Here is a 25,172-nt window from a genome sequence, read left to right on the forward strand (position 1 = left end):
AGTATAAGTTATTTTGGTTTTTCATGTTATTTTTTCTCTGTGATTTTGACATGTGAATTTCTTTTGTGCTTTCTGATTCTTGTGTGAGACTCAAGTCTTCAAGTTTCAGTCTATTTCTTTTTGTAACTTTATGTGCCTTTGTGGTTTACTTTTTGGGCATGAAAAGGTGGTTCATCTAAGCTTCCTGTTCTCTCTTTGATTTTATATTGGAGTGGCCAGATTGCTTTTGTCTTCAGGAATTCCCACAGAGGCCCAAATCAGATGAGGGTCAAATGATCTCAGGCTTTCTCCTAAGGTCTGGATCCCTCCAGGAACGATTTTGGCCTCAGGAATTTGGGGGTTGGACTGGCCTGGGAGCCAGGCCCAGGAAAGATGCTGGTCTAGAGCAGCTGGTGGCGGTGCCACCCAGAGATGCAAAGGCAGATGGGGGCAGGAAGCAGCCCCAAGGGCTCCTGGGGACTGCACTGAGGAGCTGGGTTGGTCTGGATGCAAAGGATCAGAAAGAGGAAAGGTCAGACCCAGAGTCCTGGAAAGAGGCTAGCGGGTGGTTCAGGCCCAGGGAAGGTGCCACCCAGAGATGCAAAGGCAGATGGGGGCAGGAAGCAGCCCCAAGGGCTCCTGGGGACTGCACTGAGGAGCTGGGTTGGTCTGGATGCAAAGGATCAGAAAGAGGAAAGGTCAGACCCAGAGTCCTGGAAAGAGGCTAGCGGGTGGTTCAGGCCCAGGGAAGTAGAGGGAGGTGAGGGCAGGACCAGGCCCAGAAGCAGTGCTCTTGGGGACCCAAGAAGGCACTGAGGTGGTCTGGATGCAAAGGATCAGGAAGCAGTGGTGTTTCCCTGGGTGTCTGGGGCATCAAGACAAGGAATGGGATAGGACCCAGGCTAGGAGGAGAGACCGGAGAGGGAGATGGGAGGGTGGGTGAGGCTGGGGGAGTCAAGATGGGGAGGGCGTGATGGACTTACCCTGGAGAGAGGCCTGTGGGTTGGAGGCCTGCTGGTCCTGCAGGCCCAGGGAGGCAGAGGGAGGTGAGGGAGAGGCCAGGCTCAGAAGCAGTGCTCCTGGGGACCAGAGAAGGCACTGAGTTGGTCTGGATGAAAAGGATCAGGGAGCAGTACTGGTGCCCCAGACACCTGGGGCCCCAAGACAAGGAATGGGACAGGACCCAAGCTAGAAGGAGAGATCAGTGGGGGAGATGGGAGGGTGAATGAGGCTGGGGGAGTCAAGGTGCGGAGGGCACGATGGACTTACCCCAGAGAGAGGCCTGTGGGTCCTGCAGGCCCAGGAAAGCAGAGCTTTTATTATTTTTGTTTTATGTGCATGCGTGTATTGCCTGTGTATAGGAAAGTGCACCCATGTCATGCAATGCCCACAGAGGACAGCAGAGGCTGTCAGATCCCCTGGAACTGGAATTACAGACAGTTGTTAGCTGTCTGTGGCTGCTGGGATTTGAACCCAGGTCTTCTGCAAGAATAACCAGTGTTCTTAACTGCTGAGCCATCTCTCCAGCCCCTCCAAGTGTTTCTTAATCCAGTCAAAATTATCCATCATAGTTATTACAATACTGGGCTAAATTAACATTGTGAGCCTGGATAGGACATACAGAGGTCTCACTACAGCTCACAGAGCCCCTGCTAAAATGTAGACCCTAGCTGAGCATGGTGGCATACACCTTTAATCCCAGAACTCAGCAGGCAGAGGAAGGTGGATCTCTGTGAGATCCAGGCCAGCCTGATCTACATAGGGAATTCCAGGCCAGCTGGAGCTACAGGGAGACCCTATCTCAAAAAAAAAAAAAGTGTAGAACCTGAGTTTTCATGAGGCAATACCAGCCAGCCAAACAAAAACTGCAGTGTTCTACAAAATAACTTGAATGTTTTCTTCAAAACCTTTAGTTAAGAAAGAACCTTTTCCAAATTAAATGAGACAAAATACACATTTATAGGCTAGATTTTGAACTAGGAAAAGACAGCATTAAAGTGTACAATTGGCACAACTGATACAACTTGAATATCAAAATGGATAAAATAATGTCATGTGCATCTTAACTTTGACTTGGATTGTTAGACTAAAAATTGGGTAAGACAATGTAATGTCACTGGGAATGTAGCTCAGTTGTAGTGCACTTGCCCAATTTATGTGAGGTCCTGGGTTCAATGCTCAGTATTGCTACCCCCTCCCCTAAAAGGGTAATAAGTAGAACTAAAGAATCCAATTTTGGTGCTGGACACATGGCTCAGCAGTTGAGAGCACTTACTGCTCTCAGAAGAGTAAGCACCCATATTGGATGGCTCACAAATGCCTGTAGTTCCAGCTCCAAGGGATCTGACCCCCTCCCCCTATCTGGCCTCAATGGTCACATACACTTGTGCACGTATACACAGATACACCAAGATTTTTAAGAGAGAGAATGTCCTTGTTTTTAAGACACATAGCCAAGTAGTTAGCAGCAAAGAGACACAGTATTCCTAACTTAATCTCAGGTGGTTACAGAACACTTGTATGAATAGAAAATGCTAAAGCAAATGAGACCAATGTAAACATTTTGGTTATGTAGGAATCCCAGGTACAACTCTCAAAAGTTCTGAATAAGTCTTAAAATTCTATCAAAGTACGAAGCTAAGAAATAAATTAGTTCCTTCGGTAGAACACAAAATGCTTTAAAAAGATGGCTAAGGCCAGGCATGGTGGTGCACGTCTTTTATCCCAGCACTTAGGAGGCAGAGGAAGAATCAGGCAGGCAAATCTGAGTTTTAAGCCAGCCTGATCTACAAAGGGAGTTTTGGAGTTTTAGGCCAGCCAGGGCTACACAATGAACAATCCCATCTCAAAAAAAAAAAAAAATTAAGACAATGCCAGCCCCCAAGACTATCAGACATGGCTATCACAGGCTTCAAAACGGTGCCAGAACTTCAGACCTGCAAATCACTACTGTGGAAGTGAGACCCAGCCTAGAGATCCCTCCTCATCCTCCTTACTGTTCCTGTTCTGGCCACAAAGGACCCACATGCTTCTCTAATGCCTCAGAGCATGCGGTTCCAGAGTTCCAAGTGATGGTCACTCTAATTTAATCTTCAAGTACCACCTCTCCATCTCCTCCTCTCCCACCCAATTTGCAGAATTATCTGTGGCTATTTCTCCTGGGTTCTCAAGGAACCTTGTACACTGTGGCTCCTTTCCCCGGGTTCCTACTTATAACATGCTGCAACTTTACATGTTTAAGCAGCTGCCTCCCCCACCATGTGGTAGCTACTGCAAGGCAATGTGCAAAGCCTAAGGACTCCTGCGCTTCCCACTCGCAGCTGGTGAAGCAGCTCACTCAGAGAGCCATGTAATAGTCTGGTAGAAAACTATCTTTCAGATACCTAAGAATGTGTCTGATGGCTTAGCAAAGCTTTTTTAGAAATTTACGTGTCACTCACAGAGGATCCAAATTTTACTGGATCCTCTAGAGCACTCAAATTTTACATGGTTATGTGAAGAAAAGACAGGAGGAGCATGCATAACCAAGAAACAGGAGAGAGTAGCATAGATTTGCAAAAACGACGGCAGGAAGACTATTGCTGCATGAGCCGAGGCTTCCCCAAAATGATCAAGACAACGAAAAGGGATTTAAAAAGTTATTTTTCGTGTGTGAACAGAACAAGGAAGGACTAAGGCTGTGTGCCTCTCAATTCCCTGAGGGGGGAAAAATGCCTTTCAGAACAAAAACAGAAGAAAGGGAAAAGTAGATACAGGCACACAGGGAAGGCAATGAAGCCAGCATGGGTTAAAGTGTTAAGGAAACCCAAATTCCAGTTTCCTGGTCAAGGGACCCATTGATCCATTTCTTAACACCTGCCAGTGAGCTTGGGGCAAACTTACCAGCAGAAAATGTCAACAGGCACTAAAGGCAACTGTATGTCCATCTTTCAGTCCACAAGGTTTAAAAGCTGATGGGATTCTTGAATGGGTGGATGGACCACAAGGAGTAAGGTTTCATAGTAGACCACCAAACCAACAACTTTCAGCTCATCTTACCATTTGGGGTCATGTGGCTACAGACCAGGTGGTTAGATATCATGACGAACAGGTCAGAAACTCAGACAAGGAGCCATAGCTGCCACAGGTTCATTTTAGCTGGCCTGCACACAGTGTTATTTATCTTTTGACAAATTTCAAAGCTCAAATTGCACATGAAACCTAGATTTTCTTGAAAGTCCATGCTTCTACCTGGCAAATTTGTCTATGTCAGAGTAGCTGACACAGACACAGAACTGTGCTTTACACAGAACGCAGCTGTTCAGCTCACCCCCCACCTTACTAGCACAGCCTTCTGAAACCAAGGCCAAGGGCCAGAGACTAATTACTCACTGCCTGAATTAATTATCACTCCATTTACCTGCACTACCTGTGAAGCCCTTATAGGCTTTTGCTTTTGCAACTGTATCTGAAGATGTTCAAGTATCAAAAGGTCTGCTGTCAACCCTCTGAGGCCAGCTATAGGGTGTGCTGGTCTGTAAGGGCCATCACCGCTGGCCAGACAGCTGTGCTCAAAGAGTACAAGTGGTGAGTCAACTGACAGGGTATGGTCTGGTGGTCTATTACAGAGGGGCAAGCAAGCAGAGGGAAGAGCCTAGCAACCTGGGACTCCACTTGGTTTGGACTATGCACACACCCCTCTTCTAATAGCATAGATGGCACTTGGACACTGCCCTTTCCCTGCACATATTATGCACACATCTCTGAACCTAGCAGGCTGCCAGCAACCTATCTGTACCAAGCTGCACACAAACCCCTCTGAATAATGGAACAAATTTCTTCTCCCCTTAATGACCTTCAAACTTAGATCACCTTTAATCATATCCCAGTTGTGTTGAGGTACAGATGGTAGACAGTTCCAGCCTAAACTGGTTTGGGGGCATGCACAATAAGGCAAACTGTCTTCAAAGTGAACTTTTAAGGAAGCATCTCCTTTTAACCATCTTATGCATATTGGTTGTGTATATTATTAAAATCAGATGTATTATGGGAAGAGACATGCATGGTAGGTGAGTGGTTCTATAACTTGAAAACCATCAATCAAAATAGAAAACTACCCAAATCACGTCCCCTGGTAACCAAACTCCTCCTTCTCTTGAAGGGAAGCTGCACACAATAATTGGAGCCTTGAGGATTTTCACTCATGTGGCCGGCTGTCTCTATCACTTTCCTTTGAATAAAGTTCACTCATGTGACCTGTTCTATCACTTTCCTTTGAATAAAGTTCACTCATGTGACCTGTTCTATCACTTTCCTTTGAATAAAGTTCTCTGCAGTTTGTATGACCCTTTACATTTCAATTCCTTGAAATAAGAGGCCAAGCACCTGGAAACACCCTGCTCAGACCCTGACCACCAGCAACAATAGGGCTATTCTCAGAACTGTTCTGTTGAGCATATCCATCAATAAAGATAGAGAGGACAAAGATACTGAAAACAAGAGGGATAAACCATTAATATATTGAGCTCTGAAACATCTACTGCCTCAGCCTCCTAAGGAGCTGGCTGGCTGCCTCATGCCTCATCCTCCCTAGGCTCTGAGAAGACCCTTGGAATCTCCAGGGAGTTGATAATCTCTGTTACAGCAGGGTGTCACAGTACATGTGTGGGAGAGGTTGGCAAAAGCTGCTGAATTCCATCAGGAATGCCTCTGCTCCAAAGGACTCAAAGACCTGGTGACAGGAGACAGCCCTGCTCCACTGGTCCATATCATGAGGAGAGAAGCCTCTACAGAAAAGCCCAACAAAGCCCTATGTAGCTCCTTCTGGTAGAGCCCCCCACCCAGCCCTCATGGGGCCCTCCCATTCCTAGGACATCTCTTTGATTCATAATGTCACAACTCTCCAGTTCCCCCAAGTTGGGTCTTACCCGAATTGGGGTATGCTCCCCTGGGCTGGGGCAGCAGAGACTTACCCCCAGAAGACTATATGTAAGCGTTGATGGGGCAAAGAAATGTCCTTGGCACCAAGATGAGACCTAAGCCTTTGCTCTCTTTCCTGAAGAATTGTGTGCCCCCCAGAAACAGAGCTCGCTTTTGTAGCACTGTCCATCTCCCTCAGGGCTCTGGGAGCCTCTTCTGAAATATGATTCTGCATCCTGGACTTCCAGGTCCCACCTGTCACCATCTCTACAGCAAACTCTCTTTTGGGGGTCCCTAATCACACTGCTCCCAGAGAGCTGCAGGGGTTCGACAGCACTAGTCAGGCCCCATCCTCCACAGGAGGCAGGCCAGAGGCCCAGATGTCAGTCGGGTGAGGGGTAGAAAGGGTGGGACTCTATTCCCCAATTCATTCAGTCAACACCATCAGAGAGAGCTGCAGATGTGATACCAGCTTCCCAAGTTTTTCCTGATTCTGCATAGCCACAACACATACACACCAGCTCTATATTGCTTTACTGAAGGGAAACAGAAGGGAGGTGGTTAGGGAAAGGCAGTATTAGGAAAAAGCAAAGTCTCTGTTGCCCATCCCTTCTCAGGGCTTCTGAGAAAGGCTGAGTTAGACCAGGAACAAGGCACAAAGCTAGCTTGCTGCTGTAGTTAGTAATTACACACAACACTATCCAAGGTGTTTGCAACGAGGAAGAATGAGCTGCTGTCAACCTCCAGAGGCCAGTGGCCCATTGCCACAGTGAAATCTCCAGAGGTGAATTCTCCCAGACTTCAAGGCAATGGGGGCTGCCTCCCCACGTAGGTTTCCCTGCTCAGCTCCTCTACTCAGCCAAGCCAGCAGCTGTTCAGGGGCTTAAACTTCTCTGCCCCATTCTTTCCCTCAGCCCTGGAATTCAGGCCTCCATAGGAGGAGGCAGAATCCTTCCTCCTCCACAAATGAAAACCAGCTTCACTTCTCTAACAGTGCAAGGATCCTGGCTATGGCACATTCTATCCAGAGCTGATCAATTATTCATCTCTTAAGAGGATCCTCCCTTCCTGGGGTTTGCTGATGGAGAGATTTTAAGGGGACCGTTGCAGAGGATGCACATAGCTATATACTTTGACAGAAGGGTATGTGTACACATGTGCACACTGGATGTCCCCTCTGCAGACTACAAACCCAAAATGTCATCTAACTTCCTGACCTCTCACACATTGGCAAACCTGATTCTTGTGGGGGAGGGGTGGAAGTGGCTCTCATAGTTACTGTGAAGATATCAGTAAAACACTTTAAAACCTGATGTTTTTTCCTATTTCAAAATGAACAGAAAACCAGATCTTTCAGTGACTGAGGTGATGCTCAGGAAGATGCTGAAATTCTGAGATTGTCACTTCTGGCAAAAGTACAGATCTAGGAATTCCTTCCCTCTGACCTAATAGCAATTCACGTGGCTTCAAGGAAGAAAGGAAAAGAGGTGGCACCAGGACACGAGCCTATAGAGCTCTGTTGGAGCACACTTAGATGGGCTGAGTATCATGCAATCATCTCACACTTTTGTCTCATTTAATCATCACTTAACTCTATAGGCACCAGACATAAGGGCCCTGAGCACAGAAAAGTTTCTGCATCTCACAGCCATCCAGAACAGCCTGCCACATTTTTTTTCTTTTCTTTTTTACATATTTGAAAATCTTTTATTAGAAGTCCCACAAGGCAACAGTTTAAAATTCAAGCAATCAGTAACTACAACTAAATAAAAAATGTTAGCTAACTTGCCTTTCAAAATAAAACCTTTGCAACAGGTTTCTTTTTTCTATGGTATGAACAAAAATAGTTAATACCACTTTGCAAAAAGCATACACAAATACAGTATTAACTGCCCCCCCTTCCCCCAGCGCATCATCCAGCAGCAGTTTACAAAACACAAGCTATTCATGTGAGAATTCATAGCCTGTTCTGCACTTACCCTCCACAGACAGTTCAACAAGTCTGTTGGTACCTGAAAATCCTGTTCTAGAAAATACAGCAGCTATTTCCAAGGTCTCTCTGAGGCCAGAAGCAACCCTGCAGAGACTATAATGAACAGTACTTACTGTTACCTGCCCCCTCACCTACTTCCAAAACCCAAGGCCATCTGGATTCTGCCTTTCTGGGTAGAGTTCTGGAAGGGCTGGTTGTTCTTCCAGGCAAGGCTTAGGAGTTCTTGAGGATGCCCACATGCTGCCAGACTGGGTGGCGTTCCTAGATTGAGGGCTGTATCTAGAACCTGGAACTGTAGAGTCTAGTTGGGACAAAATCTATCATGGTTGGCTAAGCAGAGCTCCTAGAGACACCTTTACAACCCTCCAGAAATAAGTCTACCTTCTGGGGCACTGGATGAATCCAAGTGGCTCTCCTCTGAGTCTCAGTAGGCCCAGATTCTGGGAAAAGGATCTGACTTTCGTCAGGCTGGCAGAGAAGCAGGGTGCTGGCTGCAGAGCGCTCCTTCGAGTTACTTTAGAAAGGAGTATTCTGTAGGGTTCCAGGAAAACTCAGAATCAAGAACTGAGATGAGAAGCTGGTGTGAAAGAGGACGTACAGCACTTCTTCTGAGGTGCCTTGTATTACCTTGAGAAAAGGGCCCAAGATAGGCCTTGTGGTGGTTTAAATGAAAATGTCCCCCATAGGCTCCAAATATTTGGACATTTTGTCCCCAGATGGTGGTGCTGTTTTGAGAGGTCTTAGAAGTTGTGGCTATCCTGGAGGAAGCATGTCACTGGGGGTGGGCTTAGAGAGCTCTTAAGCCTTGCCAGATCTCCAGTTGCTCTCGTTTCCTGTGCCTGCTGGAAGATGTAGAGCTTAGCTTCTGTTGCTCCTCCTCCAGCCACCTCTGCCACCATGCCTCCCGACCAAGATGGACTGTAATTCCCCTGTAACTGTAAGCTCAAATAAACTCTTCCTTTTATAAATTGTTTTGGTCAGTGTTTCTATCACAGCAACAGAAAAGTGACTAATACAGTAATTGGTAACCAGAAAGTGGGCTGTTGGCTGTGAAGAACCTGACCATGTGGGGTTTCGAAGAAATGTGGAAGACGTTGGAAGGTTGGACTAGAAAAGCAGCTGATTGCTGTAAGTGGAGCTTAACAGGCCATTCTAGTAAGTTCCTGGAAGAAAGTAGTGCTGAGAACAATGTAGTTCCAGAGGGAAACAAGGACTTAAGCAACACTTGGGATATTTTGACAAAGAGTCTGGCTGGAGCCTGCCCTTGACCAAAAAGCTTTCCTGAGGCTAAATTGAAAAGCAATGGACTAATTTCTCTGGTGGAAGAAATATCAAGACAGGCTAATGTAGAAATGATGCATGGCTATTAATGATGAATATTATGCAGATCTACAATGAAAAAGAAAAAAGAGCAAATGGGGCAGAAAGAAATAGTTTGGATTGAAAAAGAGCACTAGGAAGATAAATGTTGGAGCTTTGGCCAACATTTGATAAGGAGATGAAAGGGATTAAGGAGGGGCCTAGAAATTCAAACTTAAACAATGGAGAGAGTATCTCCAAGGCAAGACCACACCCAGTTAAGTCTCCAACTTGTGAAAGGAAAATGCTGCAGGAACCACTGAAGAGAAAAACTCCTAAAATGGATAAAGCAGGCTGGAGACCATCCCAAACTTGCAGTCAAATTTGGTAGTGTCGTTCACCTGTTGCTGGCTTTAGAGGCATGAAAGATACAAGAGTGAAGGGGTCGTCAGTTCTTCCTCCAAGATTTCAGAGTTGCTGAGGCCAGGCAGCATGCAGCAGGGGTTTCTCTGCATAAAGAAGGCCCTCACAGGCCATTGTGTGAAGCTATGAAGGTGAAGCCTGGTTGGCAATGGAGACCTCAAGATGATGTTTGTGATGCCAGAGCTGTGAGGCATCTGCCAAGACCTGCATACAGGAAGTGGTACCAGCCCAAGAGAGAGAGAGATGTGTGTCAGAAGCAGCAAAGCTAGAGAGACTTAGGCCCTATGGAAGTAAAGTCCCAGAAGTTGGACATGGAGCTACTGGATTTGGTGTTTGCCCTGCTGGTTTTCCGTCTTGTTTTGGTCTGGTATTTTCCTCACTATGCCTCTATTTCTCCCTTTTGGAATGGTAATATGTATTCAGTTCCACTGTATGTTGGGAGTATGTAATTTGTCTTTTGATTTTATAGGGACTTACAGTTAAGATATTTCCCTGAGTCTCAGAAGAGACTTTGAACTGAGGACTTTTGAATAATATTGAGGCTGATAATGACTATGGGGACTTTTAAAGTTGGACTAAATGTATTTTGCATTTTATATGGTCATGAGCCTACAGGGGCCAGGGGATAAATGTGGTGGTTTGAATGAAAATGTCCCCCATAGGCTACAAATATTTGGACATTTCGTCCCCAGATGGTGGTGCTGTTTGGGGAGGTCTTAGAAGGTGTGGCTATCCTGGAGGAAGCACATCACTGGGGGTGGGCTTACAGAATTCTTAAGCCTTGCTGGATCTCCAGTTTCCTGTGCCTACTGGAAGATGTAGAGCTTAGCTTCCACTGCTCCTCCTCCAGCCACCTCTGCCGCCATGCCTCGCCATCAAGAAGCACTGTAATTCCCCTGGAACCATAAGCTCAAATAAACTCCTTTTATAAGTTGTTTTTGTCAGTGTCTCTATCACAGCAACAGAAAAGTGACTAATACAGGCCTCAAGTGGAGAAAACATATGGGCAAGGGAACAAGTTCATAAGCTAGGACTCCAAACTTTCCTCAGGCCTCAGGCTAGAAGAAATACTTTGAATTTGAAAATAATTTGAAATATGTCTTGAAGAAAGATTTCTGATCTGTGGGAAAGGGTGCTGCAGTGCCCAGTGCAAAGTCCCTTGTGAGGACAAAAAGGTTCCTCTCTGGGAAGGCCCAGGGGGCTCTGAGACAAAGAATCAAAGGGCCAAGCTCTTTAAATGTTCTCTAAGTCTTAGCATTGAGAGTAGGGGAGGGGTGTGGCCCAACATCCTAATATCTTAAAGGTTTCCACTTCTCAGTTACTGTAAAGCATCTGACAGTGGGGTAAGGTTCATGCTGATGAAGTCTGTAAACTTGTCTTCAACTGGGACAACTCATGTGTCTCCTGGAAAAAGGAGCCTCAGGGACTGCATCTAGGCCTAGCTGTCCTTGCATCACCCCCAGAGACACCAGTGGAAGCCTAAAGCTCCAGCACGGTGTGAGATTTCATGCAGGGTGCAGTCCCCGAATTCATCTACCACCTGTTGTATAGCATCAGTCAGACTTTTCTTTGGAGCTAGTGAGCTAGGCAGATCCCAAGGCTCCTGTCAGCTGCCTGCTGAGAAGCCAAAGGTGCCAGAGAGGACACAGTACTCCCATGAGTCAGGGCAGAGGGAGAGCTGGGTTTCAAGGTTTCCAAGAATGCAAGTCCTTATAGTGTTTGTACTGACTGCAATGCATTCTGGGATCTGTTCAGCTTGTGAGCTGTAACCAAAATGTGCAAATTACTAAAAGGGAGAGGAAGGCTGAAAAATAAACTTGTGTCTCTAAGACAGAAAAGTTGGGCTTTTTGGGTTGGTTAGCTGCCACTGAGGTATGCGATTCTTTTCTGCAGTTGCTGCTACCGACACTGGAGCTGCCTTTTCTCTGTAGCCATCTTTTTGCAGCCCTCACCAGGGCTTGCAAGTATTCTAAGGCCTTGCTTAGGATCACCACTTAAGGGGCCTTAGAGTGGCTGGCCAAGGTGGGTACCCGGTCCCTCAGAGCCAAGAACCTAGAGCAAAGGTCATTCTGCGTTTTTTGTCCCAAGAAGTTATGTTTCTTCCTCTTGGTCACAACCTCACTATCAGGTTTGGGGTGGCAGGACTGGGAAAGCTTCCCTTTTGATAGGTGGGGACTCACAATCTCTTCCTCTTCTTCCTCTTCCTCCTTGGGAGCTTCTTTCTCCAGAGACTTTTCCTGAGGACTCCTCTCCGGAGCCTCTTCTTGGAGGAAAACATGTGGCCTGGTTATGATGTTGCTGGTGGACAGAGATGTGGAAGTGTTTCAGGTAAGGTCCTGTGGGTCTGCTCACATGGTGATAGTGACTGGCAACCAGCTTCCATATATCCAGAGACTGCCTCTTTCCTCTGTTAGGATACCGATTTTTTCACCTTCTGAGTTGCTAGGGCTCTCAGACCCTGAGTAGGCCTAGGTCTTGGTCTTACCCAGTTGGCAGGGGTTGGCCAGCACTGAGTTACTGGCTTCCAGTCTGGGAGTGCAGTTCTGGGTAATCAGGACTTTGGGTGGGCTTTCAGGGGGTGCACCAGGGGCAAACGAATAGTTCATTGCTGTCTCCAGTCCTCCTGGGTGGAGAAGTCACTCCATATGCAGTCACTGCAGATGGAAGCATAATTCCTGCCCCAAGCTTGAGTAACCCCGAGATTCTGCCTTGTCCCTCACACCACCTCTGGGCCACGGCTCTGGGGGACCAATCCCAGAGGCTGGATCCCTGGTTCCAAGACCCAAGCCTCAGGATGGCAACTTGGAGGATGATAGCACCAGTTTGGATTACTTCCAAATGTCCTTTCTGGGTGCTGTGGAATAGAAATCCTTCCTGCAGTCACAGTCATAGAAATAGCACTGGTACTAGTCGAAGTCCATGTCTACTCCCCGAAGGAAGAAAGGAGGATGAGTTGACTGCAGTGCTGGCCCAACAAAGAGGTGGCTCCAAGCTCCAGCCAGCCTCTATGAAGTTCTGGTCCCTCCCCAGGCCAGCTAGCTTTCCGCCTCTGCCCTCTGGTTCCAGGAGGCCTGGCCTGGGATCAGAGCACCCGGGGCAGGGGCTAGTAGGGAGAGAGGTCAAGGCAAACTTTGCCAGCACTGGGAAGCATGGGCCCAGGCCTGGAGGCAACCTGCAGCTTTGCAAGCTGCCTGTCCCCCAGGGACCGGATGAGTCGATGTAACAGTGGGAATGACAAAACCACAGGACTAAATGGATCTCACAAACCATGATCTGTTTAATATACATAATATACATATACATATACTCATGTATATATAAGAAAACGTATATATTGTCTTATAATTTTTCTTGTTTCATATTAAACAGTAATAGATATATTTTAAAATTATAAATAGGAACATACAAAATATAAAACATAAAACCACTGGGAAACATGTTCAGTCAAAAATTGATTCCTCGTGTGTGTGCTCATGGGTGTTTGCTGAAAAAAGAACTGAGACAGGGTATCAGGTAGACCAGACTGGCCTTGAACTTGCTATAGGGAGGGTAACCTTGAACTTCTGATCCTCCTGCCTCCACATCATGACTGCTGTGATTATAAGCATGTGTCACCACACCCAGTTTTATGGGGTACTAAGGATCAAACTCAAGGCATCCAAAATACTAGGTGAGCACTAAGCATTCTACCAACTGAGTTATACTCATCCTTAGCCCTTAGGGAAAGATTTTATTTGAAGTGGAGAGGGGAAAAAATTCAGGATTCAAAATGTTGCCCCAGTTTAATAATCCATTCCATTAACAATGGACACCCACAACACAGATATATGAATAATGCTTATTTCTGAGTGACACAGACTAGGCAAATGGGTAAGTTTTAATAGTTTTATTACTGTATATGATGTGTGTGTGTGCGTGCATGCGCACACACGTGCACATGTGTGCATCCTGAGTACCAGGAAAATTCTTATTCATGGCTTATTGCACTTCATTTTTCTTTGGGGAAAAAAGGCTTAAGAATAGAGCACCTACAAAAAAAGTGCGAACTGTTGCACACATGCAAAGGGAACTTAAGATGAGAATTCGTGGGTTCTTTCCTTGCTATTTATGTTCCTCCAGAGTGGTCTACTCTACAGGTCACACTGACAGGGTGCCAGGAGAACTCTAGGAAGAAAGCAGAGGGCAGTGTCCAGATGAAGAGTTCCCTGGAGGGAATCTGAAACTCTCACCAGTCCCAACCTGCAGCCCCACACAGAACAGTCATGCACAGCCCCCAGATGAAGAGAGAGGCCTCCTGCCTCTGGCTCTCCAGACCAGGATCCATCTCCAGCAGCCTGCGGCCAGCAGAGAGGAAACAAGAGCTGACCACATCTGAGGCCTGGCAGAAAGCGAAGTCGCCAGCATTCAAGAACCAGGTCAGGCCGCCCAGGCAGCTCCCAAGCAGAGATGTCTCCCTCTCCTGTGCACAGTGCACACTGCCATGTGAACATACTGCTCAGCCTGGGGGAGGGGGATGGCATCCGGGCCCTACAGGACATGGCCTCAGCTTGGGATGCCTTGCAGCTCAGCAAGGCCCTACCCAACACTACTCACATCCAGTCTCACCACTACCCCTCATCCTAAAAGCCTTCTTAAAAATCTCAGGAAACCAGCAAGCAAACAGGCTAGCATTGCGGTTCCCTGACAGAGCCAGTCCTTGGTGAATGGTCCCAAGAATGTTTCCTGAAGGGGACCCAAATCCCTCAAAACCCAGGGGTGGGGGTCTCAGGTGTGTCAGAGACTAGGATTAGGGAGGAGGAAAAGTGAGCAGTTAACGGTTTTGAGTGCTAGATGCAAACTCTGAATGAAGCAAGCAATTCTGCCCTTAGAGGTTAACTACACAATCCTTCCAACCACTCCACATTGATTCTGGCAGACAAGTCAAATGGGGCACAAGACTAATCAAGCTCAAAACTGGCAAGTGGTAAGAATCAAATCCAACGTCAACAGCAGTGATGTGGATGTCCATGGGCTCCCTGCTACCAACTTCTAATTCTTTGGGAGAATGAACTCCAACAGTTATCCCGGTGTGTGAGATGACCCTCTGTGTATTCCTTTCTCAAGGATTCAAGTGGAGTCATGTTTTTCCTTGGGAGTGGGGAGGCTGGAGAAAAAGCTCAGTTGGTAAAGTGCTTACATGACATCTGAGTTCATTTCCCTGAACTCATGTAAAAAAGTTAGATGTGAGGTGCTAGGGAGGTAGAAACAGGCAGATCTCTGGGGCTCCCCTGCCAGCCATCCTAGCTTACACAGCTATCTCCAGGCTAGTGAGAGGTCCTATCTCAAAACAAAGTAGGGGTTGGAGAGATGGCTTAATGGTTAAGAGCACTGGCTGCACTTATAGAGGACCCAAGTTGGGTTGCCAGCACCCATGTGGTAGCTAACCACTACCCACAACTCCAGTTCCAGGGGATTTGACGTCTTCTTCTGGTCTCTATGGGCAGAACACACATATACATAAAAATAATCTTAAAAAGATGTGTCAAGGGCTGGAGAGATGACTCAGCAGTTAAGAACACTGGCTGTTCTTGCAGAAGACCCAGGTTCGAATCCCAGCATCCACATGGCAGCTGACAACTGTCCGTAACTCCAGTTCCAGGGTATCCGACAGCCTCTTCTGTCCTCCACGGCTACTGCATGACACGGGTGTACTTATCTACATGCAGGCAATATACTCATACACATAAAATAAAAATAAATATTAAAAATAATAATAAAATATTTTTTAAAAAGATGTGTCAAAAAAAGAAAAGTGGATCGATTTTGAGGAATGATACTTGGGGTGTCCTCTGGCCTCCACACACCTGAATACACAAACAGAAGAACCTTTAAGCAACTACCAAAAAATAGCTCTGACCAGTCACTGAACTCCACCTTCACCCAGCATTTGGTATAAACATCTCAAAAAAGGTGCAAAGGTGCCAGCTCATCAGGAAGGGGTGCCTGCCACCAAGCCCGATCACCTAAGTTCAATTCCCTTGACACAAGTGTTTGAAGGAAAGAACCCACTTGATAAGTTGGTCTTTGAACTCCATCTATGTGCTGTTGCCCTTGAACACCTATCCTCACAAAAAATAAATGTAAAAAAGAAATGGGGTTGGAGAGATGATTCAGTGGTTAAGAGTACTGGCTGCTCATGCAGAAGACCTGGGTTCAGTTCCTAGCACCCACATGGTGGTTAATAAATAACTCCAGTTCCATGGGATTTGACACCCTCTTCTGACCTCCTCGAGTACTGCATGCATGGGTGCACTTACATACATGCAGGCAAGACACTCATACACATAAAATAAAAATAAATTAAAAAAATTTTTTTAAAGATTTCGGCCAGGTGTGGTGGCGCATGCCTTTAATCCCAGCAGAGGCAGGTGGATTTCTGTGAGTTCAAAGCCAGCCTGGTCTACATAGTGAGTTCCAGGACAGCTGGGACTACAGGAAGACCCTGTCTCAAAAAGAACAACAACAACAACAAAAAAAATGGATTTCAGAGTTCCACAACTGGTCACACACAGAATATATATGAGAAATGCCCAGCCCTAAGTGACATATCTACAGTGGAACCTCAGCATCTAAGGCTCATGGAGCACAGCGGAACAGGGGGTAGAGAGAATACTAATACATCCCGCAACTCTCACCAGCAAAGCTTCCTCATACAACAGAGTGTGATATACACAGAAGGTCACGACTGGCCAAGTTTTAGAGAGTAAGAGACTGCAGAGTGCATATTCCTGGATAGGATTCCTATATTAAACCTCATCCATACATGGCTCAGGGATCATTGTGGAGGAGAGAGCAGAAAGATTGTAAAAGCCAGGGTTGGTGCATGAACATACGGAAACAGAGGCCCCTAGGAACTGCTCATATGAACTTACAACAATGTTGACAGCATGCACAAGACCCATGCCAACTTAAATCAGACAAAACCCGGTATAGAACAAGGAAAATGGTCAGAAGGCCCCAACCCTACCTAGCAGAGGAACTGATGGCCACTGAATACTACAGGGTGAGGGAGAGTAGATCTTCTTTAAGGGAGTGACTCTAGATAGGCTGACTAGACTCCAGTGGATGAACTTGCACCAAGGGACATCTGGGTACCAATGGTTGACTGGATAGGACTTAACATATATAACAGAATGCATGAAATCCAGTGGGGAGAGCTATGTAAGGGAGTGTGGATGGGGGAGGGGGGGCTAAATTTGATTAAGATCTATTACATGAAATGCCCAAAAACTCCATAAAAATATTTTTTTAAAAAATTTAAAGAAAAGCTGCAAAGTACACCAAGATGATGCAATAGGAAAAGAATCATCCTTTCAAGAAACAGTATGAGACATCACATGCAAGAGAATCTGAATATACGCCTCACACCCTATACAAAAGTTCACTCAAAATCAAAGACCTAAGTGTAAGAACTAAAACTATAATATTCTCAAGACAGACATAAGTCTCCATTGACTTGACAAGGCAATAGTTTCTTAGATATGACACCAAAAGAACCAGTCACAAAGAAACTTGGACTTCACCTAAACTAAAAAACTTCTCTGCTTCAAAGGAATACATTTACCATGTGTTTATGTGGGGCCACGAGAAGGGGGGCATGACTTACAAATCATATCTGATAAGGGACTGTATAAAAACTCCTACAACTTGGTAAAAAGACAAGCCAATTTTAAAATGGGCATGCTAGTCAGGCGTGGTGGCCCACATCTAAAATTCTAGCACTCGTGAGGTTAGTTGAAAGGAATATTGAGAGTTCAAGATAAGACCGGGTTGCATAGTGTGCTCCTGTCTCAAAAAAAGCCACAGAGCAAAAATGTCACGTTCACACAAAAACTTGCATATGATTATTCATATCAACATTATTCCTTACAGTCAAAAAGGGAAAATAACCTAATGTCCATCCATTGATGAATAGGGAAACAAAGTGTGGTCTATTCATCTGCCAGAATAGTCTGCGCTATGAGGGGTGAAGTGCTGGCATGCTGCACACAGGTGTGGACCTTGAAGACACGCAGAGTCGAATAAGTGGGACATGAAAGGCCACATGCTGAATGATTTCATTTATATGGAAATGTCTAGATTGGGCATATCCAGACAGAGTATAGTGTCTGTCACGTGCCAAGGGGGCTGGGGATGCCCAAGGGACCTAAGAGCTGTTGCCACAGGGCTTTGGGGATGAGGAACATTTTATGACATACAGTAGTGTTAGCTGCAAGACTCTACTAAAACCCACTGAACAGGGTTAAATGAATGAATTTCATGTTACATGAATCATCTCAAAGTGAAATTTTAAGGACTAGAGAAATGGCTCAATGGTTAAGACCACTGGCTGTTCTTGCAGAGGACCCGAGTTCAGATCCCAGCACCCACATGGCGGCTAACTGTCTGCAACTCCAGTTCCAGGGGATCCAACACCCTCTCTGACCTCTGTGGGCACTGTATGACACGGGTGCACTTACATACAGGTAGGCATACACTCACATACAATAAAAATAATACAATAGTGTTTTAAAAAGTGTAATTTTAAAATATATTTTATTTATTTTTATTTTATGTGTATGCATGTATTGCTTGCATGTAGGTAAGTGCACCCGTGTCATGCAATGCCTGCAGAGGACAGAAGAGGCCATTGCATCCCCTGGAACTGGAGTTATGGACAGGTGTTAGCTGCCATGTGGGTGCTGGGATTCAAACCTGGGTCTTCTGCAAGAACAGCCAGTGTTCTTAATCGCTGAGCCATCTCTCCAGTCCTAAAAAGTGTAATTTTAAAAAGTAAAGGCGGAGCCAGGCATGGTGGCAGATGGATCTCTGAGCTAGAACCCAGCCTGGTCTAAATAGGGAGTTCCAGGCCAGCTGGAGCTATAGGGAGACCCTGTCTCAAAAAGACAAAAAACAACAACAAAAAAGTAAAAGGTCAGGCCAATGAGATGGCACCTGCCACCAAGCATGACAACTTTAATATGAGCCCAGATGCACATGGTGGAAGATTACCAGCTCCTGAAAGTTGTTCTGACTCCCACATGCATACCATGGCATATGCGCGCACAGTACACACACACACACACACACACACACACACACACACACAATATGTATGTAAATAAATGTAAGAAAAAGACTTTCAAGAAAACCTTCTCCAATGCTGTAAGAGGCTGTAAGGCAAACACAGAAGTGTGGTGGGAAGACTTGGCAGTGAGGGGGGGGGGGTGGAGACAGGTGAGCATCAGTGAAAGTGCTTCTTTCAACTTCTTGGTATTTCTCTATTAAGCTATCAGCAAAAGTGAAAACAGAAGGGTCCTATCCTGGGGGCTGTGAGGGCAGTTCCTCTTCTACTAAAGACATGCCCTGATGGTTTTCACACTTCATTGCTGGGCTTTGAAGGGAGGAAGCCCTCTCTGCAGGGCATGCATGTTAGAAAGCAAAGGAAAACTATCTGCACCTGCCATCCAGGAGACTGTTGCAGCAAGATAACCTTCAGGTCAACTGTGAGTGAAGCATCCCCCTTGTAATGCAAATGAATCGTTCCAGATGTCCTGCACTCACTCAGAGGAAGACAGGAACAGGTGAGCAAGCAACCTGTTAACTCAGGCTCTGGCTCAAGACTGGGTGCTGTGGACACATGGGCTAGAGATAAACAAGTCCAACCTAGGACCCAAAATTGAGGGGGTGGAGAAGAATGTGGCTAAAACTCATACCCCAACCTGAGGGTGTTCTACCTCAAAAAGCAAAGCTATGTCCCAGGTGGTGATCTTGTTTTCCTGCACTGATCTCGGGGCAGGCAGTGGCTGGACACATTTTAAAGTTCTTCCCTCCTCAGCTTTAGCCTTGATCCCAGGCCAACACCAAACCAGCCAGGGAAGGGGTGGGGCATGGGCTGTGGCCTGGCACTGCAAAGACATTGGGGCAGAAGGTGAAAGCAAGGAAAGGCAGTTCCTGAGAATCGGCCCTGCCCCACTCCTCTGCCTGTGGACTTAGCTGATGACAGGCTCCAGGCTGTGAGGACAGGGTGTAAGCTTTGTGGAACCCAGATTCTTGCCCTAGCCCCTTTTAGACTGTCTTGCTGTATACCCCAGAGCAAGTCACTTTACAGATCTGGGTCTGGATTTCCTTATCAGCTTAAAAAGAATTCCTTCCACCAAAGAACTAACCAGGACCAAGCCAGTTTAGTTTGAGATGAGCCAAGAGCAGGCTACGATGGCTTTAGGCTAAAAAGAATTTCTTAGAAAACAAACAAACAAGGGGGCTGGAGAGATGGCTCAGCGGTTAAGAACACTGGTTGTTCTTACAGAAGACCCAGGTTCGAATCCTAGCACCCACATGGCAGCTAACAACTGTCCATAACTCCAGTCCTAGAAGAGCCAATGGCCTCTTCTGACCTCTGCTGGCATTGCACAACACAGGTGCACTTACCTACGTGCAGGTAATACATGCATACACATAAAATAAAAATAATAAAATAAAACAGTAACAACAACAAAAACAGGAAACAATGTAGACTACAGGACACTGAAATTAAACAAGCCAAGTGTGGTGTCACACACCTTTAATACCAGCACTTGGGAGGCAGAGGCAGGCAGATCTCTGTGAGTTTGAGGCCAGCTTGGTCTACATAGTGAGTCCCAGGTCAGGTAGGGCTATGCTGAGACTCTGTCTCAAAAAGACCAAATAAAGGGGCTGGAGAGATGACTCAGCGGTTAAGAACACTAACTGTTCTTGCAGAAGACCCGAGTTTGAATCCCAGCACCCACATGGCAGCTAACAACTGTCCACAACCCCAGTTCCAGGGGATTTGACAGCCTCTTCCGTCCTCCGTGGACATTGCATGACACAGGTATACTCACCTACATGCAGGCAATACACGCACACACATAAAATTAAAAAAAAAATACAAAAAAAAGAAAGACCAAATAAACTGAATCAAACAAAACATAAAAGCCAGGCCTAGGGTACAAGTCTGTAATCCCAGTTACTTGGTAGGCTTAAAAATCACAAATTCAAGTCCTGCCCAAGTCCTTTTGCTACAGAGGAGTCCAAGGCCAGCCTGGGCAACTACTGAGACTGTGTCAAAACAAACAAAAAAACCAAACAGCAACAACCACAAACCCTGAGCACTGAATACAGGTGTGATCTGGTGGTATTTTTTTCCATAAAAATGGTGATGACAACTGGCAACATTTACAAGGGGTCTGCAGGTTAGCAGATGAAGCTGTAGCCGTATTTTCTAGGAGTGTGGACAGCACATGCCTAACAGCTAAGATCCTGGGTTCAATCCCCAGCACTAGTGAGGGAGAAAAGGGAAAGAGGAAAGCAAGCAGAGGAAAATGTTAACATTTGAGAAGGTGACTGGAAAGAATTCCTTATAGTCTCCCTGTAACTTTTTGGAAACTATGAAACTATGCCAAAAATGCACTTTTTTTTTTCCCCCACAAACAGAAGTTACCAGGAGATCCCTAAAAGAAAGAAACAAGACCAAGCCAATGGTCAAAGACAAGGACTGTCAGTGACAAGAGCTTAAATCTCCGCTTTTCCAACAGAAGTCTCCCCTCCACTGCACCTCAAACCTTCCTCAGACTGAGGGCTCTTGAACCACCCAGCCGGGCACTGATAAGTACAGAGAGGGAAGTCTCCTGTGTCGTATCTGGGATGTGTAGGGACTAGGCCATCAGAAACTAAGAGCCAGGGAACAGAGCCCCCTCCCATTCCAAGACCCCTCCCCATCCACACACAGGGCAGCAATCACTCTTCTCATCAGCACCCGAGGTTTCATCAACAAAAAGGCTCTAACCAGGAAGATCCAGGCCCATATACAACAGATTTACAGCTTGGAGTGCTGTAAGTGGTAGCCCAGGAGCACAGCCACTAAGCCCTCTCTAACCCAAGGTATCACACCTGGAAAATCTTAGGCAAGTCTCCTAAATAGTTGTAGAGTGAACTAGAAAATGCACTGAGTAAGAGCCCCAGATTACCTGGACACACACCTAAAATCCTAGCATTTGGAAGGCTGAAGCAAGAACATCACCAGGAGTTTGAGGCCTGCCTGTGCTACATAGTGAATTTGAGGCTGGTCTGGACCACATAGCAAGAACTTGTCTCAATGAATTGGAAGAAAGAAAAAAAGTCAAAAAGAATCACTATCAATGAATATAAAATGCTTTACCAAAAATTTTGAAAATATGAATAGGCAATTTTCTAGGAAATTTTTTAGACATCAACAACCAAAGCCCAAGAGTTAACCCATTTTTTTTGTCCTTCCATGTACCTCTCCCAGACCTCTAGGAGGTAAATAGTAGACAAGGAATTCAGGGACTCAGAGGGCCTCGCTATTATCAGCTAGATACTGACAGTCACTCAGCTAGACATGAGACTTCATCCCACAGCCTGACAGCCCCAGGAAAACAGCTTAGATATGAATTGCAACATGTCCCTGAGGCAGCTTTGATTATGAGCCAGATGTGGACAATTCTAGCCCCTTGCTCCTGAAAGTGTAATCCAAAAGCCAGCATTATCACCTTACCTGGGAGCAAGTGAGTCATGCAGAACTCAAGCCCCCACCCAGGCCTGAACTAGAAAACGCGCTAAGTAAGAGCCCAGATTACCTGGACAAACATTATAATGCCAAAGCTGATCCCACTTCTACTTGCCTAACTTCCCTTTAACTGCTATTAAATTTTATGATGTTAACCTGTTTGGTACAACCCAAAGGAGAGAAAAATTAACTGATGGAGCTTGATTTGACCTGTTTTTAAAAGTTTGGCAGAATAGGGGCAGGCATGAAGGTTCAGTGTGTAAAGCTGCTTGATGCCAAGTCAGACAAACTGAGTTCAATCCCTGGGACCCAAATGGTGGAGGGAGAGAACTGACTCCCACAAGTAGTCCTTTGACCTCTACATGCGTACTGTGGCATGCAAGCCTACATATACACAAATATTTTTTTTAAAAGCTTAGCAGAATAAACAAAACCAAACTCTAAAAATTTAAAGATCTTTAATATTTTCCTGAGGCATGGTAAAGAGTTAATAACACCCCCAATATATTAAGGTCTCTTATGAATTCAGAAAACCCACAAAAGGGGCTGGAGAAATGGCTCAGCAGTTAAGAACACTGGCTGTTCTTGCAGAAGACCCGGGTTTGAATCCCAGCACCCACATGGCAGCTAATGACTGTCCATAACTCCAGTTCCAGGGGATCTGACAGCCTCTTCTGTCCTCCGCCAGCACTGCACAACACAGGTGCACTTACCTACATGCAGGCAATACATACATACACATAAAGTCAAAAAAAAAAAAAAAAAAGCCAGGCATGGTGGCGCATGCCTTTAATCCCAGCACTTGGGAGGCAGAGGCAGGTGGATCTTCCTGAATTCGAGGCCAGCCTAATCAACATAGCGAGTTCCAGGACAGCTGGGGATACAGGGAGACCCTGTCTCAAAAAAAAAAAAAAAAAAGAAGAAATTCAACACAAAAGAAAAACAGAGACAGCAATATATATTTACAAAGAAAAAATTGTATATCCCAAAATAAATATAATAAAAAATCTGTAAATCAAGATTTTTAAGAAAACACTTTATTATTTTATGTGTATGAGTATATTACCTGCATACATGTGAGTGCACCTGTGTTATGCAATGCCGTGGAGGTCAGAAGAGGGCGTTGGATTACCCTGGAACCAGAGTTAAGGATGGTTCATATCCACCATGTGGGTGCTGGAAATCAAACTCGAGTCCTCTGCAAGAGCAGTCAGTGCTCTTAACCGCTAGGTCATCTCTCCAGCCCTAAATCAAGATTTTTTTTTTTTGTCTTTTTGAGATAGGGTCTCCCCATAGCCCCAGCTGTCCTGGAACTCACTATGTAGACCAGGCTGGCCTCCAACTCACAGAGATCTACCTGCCTCTGCTTCCCAAGTGCTGGGATCAAAGGTGTGTGCCACCACGCCCAGCCTAAATCAATAATTTTAACACAATTTTTATCCCAATTAAAGAACAGTGCACATAGTAAGCATGTATTATTAGTGGGGTAAAAATAAAGAAATTAAAATGAAATTAAAAGAATCGTTCTGAGGGTCAGCTGTGTTCTCACTCTACATTGGTCCTGAGTATCCAGAACTTGATGTTGGACCTCTCCCATTACCAGGCATCAAGAGGTTTCCCATTATTTTTCTATTACTCTTCTACAGCCCCAGTGTGCCATCACCTATGCCTTAATTGAACTTCTAGAGATAAAAATCATAGTCTGGGGTTCCGACTTCCATCAGTGTAGTGGCTGGGATCTCTGCAGATTGCCAGAGAGTACCAGGTTCTAACCTCCCTCTGGCATAGGGGCTAAGAATACAGGGGTCTGCCTGAGAGCACCTGGATCCTGTCTCCACGTGGTGGTGAGCTTCCCCTAATTGCACCATACCCATCCCCCTACATGGGATTTCATGAGGCCCCTCCCAAGGCCCCAGGACAGACCTGGCTTTGGAAAGCTAAGGCTGAGATCCCAGCAGACAGGCTGAGAAGGGTGGGTTCAACCTCCATCAGTGTAGCAGCTGAGATCTCAGCAGACAGCCAGAGAGTGCTGGGTTCTGGCCTCCCTCTGGCATAGGGGGTGAGAACCCAAGGGACTGCCTGAGAGCACCTATATCTTGCCTCCACGTGGTGGGGTCCAAACCTTAGAAGGAAGCCTGAGTGTACCTGACTGGAACCTGACTTGGGCTTCTGTCGGTGCTCCTGAATAGCTGATCTGAAGCCATCAGTTCCCTCCAAATTAAACCTGAGAGAACCTGAACCCTGTACCAACCAGCTTTACATAACCAATAAGGAAAGGACCTAGGCACCCCAATAATACAAAGAGAAGCATACTTCAACTTAATTTTCCTATCAGAATCATAAATAAAAGAAATTCACATGCCAAAATCACAATGAAATAATAAAATGGAAAGCCAAAACAATATGTCCCCACCAAACTCCACCAGTCCTGTAGAAGAGTTCTACAAGGAGAACCCCCTAGAGATAACCCAGGACACTGAATTTAAAAGAACAATCATAAACATGACGAAGGAATTCAACAGATTTAAAGAACACACGAACAAATAAATCAAACAACTAAAAGAAGATAGGGATAAACTTCTGAATGAATTCACAAAAGAGATAGAAACATTGAAGAAAACTCAGGCAGAAATGAAGAAGGAAGTATAAAACTCAATAAGCCAACTTGAAACAACAGGGGAAACCTCACCAGTAGAATGAAAGAAATGGAAAACAGAATGACAACACTGGAAGATAAAGTTGAAGAACTGGACCACTCAAGCAAAAAGTATGGAAAATTTAAAAAAAAAACAGGAATGAAATATGCAAGAGATGTGGGACACCATGAAAAGACCAAATCTACAGGTTGTAGGAATCGAGAAAGGAGAAGAATTTCAGGTTAATGGTATTGACCAGATATTAAACAGGATTGTAGAAGAGAATTTCCTGAAATTAAGGAAAGACATGCCCATACAAATACAAGAAGCATACAGAACACCAAACAGACAGGACCAGAACAGGAACTCTCCACGGCAC

General features: G+C 45.6%; 1 protein-coding gene and 1 pseudogene across 2 annotated transcripts in view; both read right to left on the minus strand.

Moving 5' to 3' along the window:
• The window catches only part of Tet3 (tet methylcytosine dioxygenase 3), a 141,187-nt gene that overhangs the window by 76,655 nt on the left and 39,360 nt on the right, over positions 1-25,172 (minus strand). The window lies entirely within an intron of this gene.
• LOC103749951 lies at positions 11,450-12,513 on the minus strand (annotated as a pseudogene).

This window comes from Nannospalax galili, unplaced genomic scaffold, assembly GCF_000622305.1.
Source record: "Nannospalax galili isolate Female #2095 unplaced genomic scaffold, S.galili_v1.0 scaffold527, whole genome shotgun sequence".
NCBI lineage: Eukaryota > Metazoa > Chordata > Mammalia > Rodentia > Spalacidae > Nannospalax > Nannospalax galili.